We start from the raw sequence: 3,027 nt of genomic DNA, 5'->3' as shown, positions 1-3,027 counted from the left end.
TCCAACTCTCACATCCATACATGACCACAGGAAAAACCATAGCCTTGACTAGACGAACCTTTGTTGGCAAAGTAATGTCTCTGCTTTTCAATATGCTATCTAGGTTGGTCATAACTTTCCTTCCAAGGAGTATCTTTTAATTTCATGGCTACAGTCACCATCTGTAGTGATTTTGGAGCCCAGAAAAATAAAGTCTGACACTGTTTCCACTGTTTACCCATCTATTTCCCATGAAGTGATGGGACCGGATGCCATGATCTTCGTTTTCTGAATGTTGAGCTTTAAGCCAACTTTTTCACTCTCCACTTTCACTTTCATCAAGAGGCTTTTGAGTTCCTCTTCACTTTATGCCATAAGGGTGATGTCATCTGCATATCTGAGGTTATTGATATTTCTCCCGGCAATCTTGATTCCAGCTTCTGTTTATTCCAGTCCAGTGTTTCTCATGATGTACTCTGCATATAAGTTAAATAAACAGGGTGACAATATACACCCTTGACGAACTCCTTTTCGTATTTGGAACCAGTCTGCTGTTCCATGTCCAGTTCTAACTGTTGCTTCCTGACCTGCATACAAATTTCTCAAGAGGCAGATCAGGTGGTCTGGTATTCCCATCTCTTTCAGAATTTTCCACAGTTTATTGTGATTTACGTAGTCAAAGGCCTTGGCATAGTCAATAAAGCAGAAAAAATGTTTTACTGGAACTCTCTTGCTTTTTCTATGATCCAGCAGATGTTGGCAATTTGATCTCTGGTTCCTCTGCCTTTTCTAAAAGCAGCTTGAACATCAGGAAATTCACGGTTCACATATTGCTGAAGCCTGGCTTGGAGAATTTTGAGCATTACTTTACTAGCGTGTGAGATGAGTGCAATTGGTATACATATATCCCCTTCCTCTTGAACCTCCATCCCACCTCCCTCCCCATTCCACCCCTCTAGGTTGTTACAGAGCCCCAGTTTGAGTTCCCTGAGTCATACAGCAAATTCCCACTGGCTATCTAGTTTACATGTGGTAATGTAAGTTTCCATGTTTTAAAGTTCAAGGCAGTTGTGTTCTTGCCTTGAGGGACTTTGCTCCTGGCAAGAACCTTTTTAAGGCTCAGCAGTTTATTTTATTTATTATTTATTTTAAGATAAGTAAGCCTTTATTTTCTCATTTCACAAATAATGCTGGCCAGGTTGGCTGCTTTTTGGTGATTAGTCAAAGAGACCAAATCCCATATCCTCGTCCGACTCCTCCGACACTTCCTTTGCTTCAACCTTGGCCGGGGTTGCGGTGGTGGCAGCAGCCACAAATGCAGATGGATCAGCCAAGAAGGCCTTGACCTTTTCAGCAAGTGGGAAGGTGTAATCAGTCTCCACAGACAAAGCCAGGACCCACTTGTACCCATTGATGATAGAATGGGGTACAGATGCAACAGTCAGGTAACCAATCTGCAGGCATAGGCTGGGAACATTGCGGACACCCTCCAGGAAGCGGGAATGCAGAGTTTCCTCTGTGGTGTCAAGCACTGCAGGGTTGTAGATGCTCCCATTGTCAAACACTTGCTGGATGACCAGCCTGAAGGAGAAGGGGGAGATATTCAGCATGTTCAGCAGCGTGGCTTCGCTGGCGCCCACCTTGTCTCCGGTCTTAATCAGCTGCACATTGCTCAGGATTCAATGGTGCCCCTGGAGATCTTAGTGGTAATGCCTACAGCCTGGAAGAAGGAGGTCTAGTTGGGCCCCAGACCAGCGTTCTGGGCCAGCACAGTGACTTCACATGGCACTATGGCACCAGCACAGGCGACAGCTGGCATCTTGTTGGCCAGCAGTATGTCCCTGATCTCAGTGAGGTCCTCCTTGGTGAACACGAAGTCCACGTTCCCCCAGATGTAAGGCAACAGTTTCTCCAAAGCTGGGTTGTTTTCCAGATGCCCTCGGATTGCCTTGTGCATCATCGTGTTCTTGCCCATCAGCACCATAGCCTTCCCGCGGAGGGACATGCGGATCTGCTGCATCTGCTTGTAGCCCATGTTGTCTGCTTAAAGAAGCATTTTGGATAATCATCCAGAAGTTGGATGATCTTAAGGAAGTAGCTGGACTTCCAGGTTGCCCCGTCTTCCCTGGGCATCATGGCGGTGTGTCAGGGATTGCCATGCAGGGTTTAAAGATGGTGTCACTCACACGAGGACGCGTGGGGAGAGAGAGGCTCAGCAGTTTAAAGACTAAAGTCATTGACCCACCTTCCTGGAAGCTTAGGTACAGAGATCATTGAAACAGAGGTTTGGTCTAGCTCTCTGAAGCATGGAGTCAAATAGAAGACTGCAGACCAACAGAGAAAGTTTGGGCCAGATAAGCAGGGTGTTAGTTTTTCTAACAAATCACAGCAGGATCTTCTATGACCCACCTCCCAGAATATTGAAAATAAAACCAAAAATAAACAAATGGGACCTAATTAAACTTAAAAGCTTCTGCACAACAAAGGAAACTATAAGCAAGGTGAAAAGATAGCCTTCAGAATGGGAGAAAATAATAGCAAATGAAGCAACGGACAAAGAACTAATCTCAAAAATATATAAGCAACTCCTGCAGCTCAATTCCAGAAAAATAAACGACCCAATCAAAAAATGGGCCAAAGAACTAAACAGACATTTCTCCAAAGAAGACATACAGATGGCTAACAAACACATGAAAAGATGCTCAACATCAGTCATCAGAGAAATGCAAATCAAAACCACAATGAGGTACCATTTCACACCAGTCAGAATGGCTGCGATGCAAAAGTCTACAAGCAATAAATGCTGGAAAGGATGTGGAGAAAAGGGAACCCTCTTACACTGTTGGTGGGAATGCAAACTAATACAGCCACTATGGAGAACAGTGTGGAGATTCCTTAAAAAACTGGAAATAGAAGTGCCTTATGACCCAGCAATCCCACTACTGGGCATACACACCGAGGAAACCAGAATTGAAAGAGACACATGTACCCCAATGTTCATCACAGCACTGTTTATAATAGCCAGGACATGGAAGCAACCTGGATTTC

General features: G+C 44.6%; 1 pseudogene; it reads right to left on the bottom strand.

The window, feature by feature from the left end:
- Nucleotides 1-1,196: 1,196 nt before the first annotated feature.
- Nucleotides 1,197-2,146, bottom strand: LOC102284289 (large ribosomal subunit protein uL10 pseudogene; annotated as a pseudogene).
- Between the last annotated feature and the right edge of the window lie 881 nt (nucleotides 2,147-3,027).

Source organism: Bos mutus, chromosome 8, assembly GCF_027580195.1.
Source record: "Bos mutus isolate GX-2022 chromosome 8, NWIPB_WYAK_1.1, whole genome shotgun sequence".
Classification (NCBI taxonomy): domain Eukaryota; kingdom Metazoa; phylum Chordata; class Mammalia; order Artiodactyla; family Bovidae; genus Bos; species Bos mutus.
The sequence above is the reverse complement of the archived record's forward strand: the minus strand, read 5'-3'. Positions and strand labels throughout refer to the sequence as shown.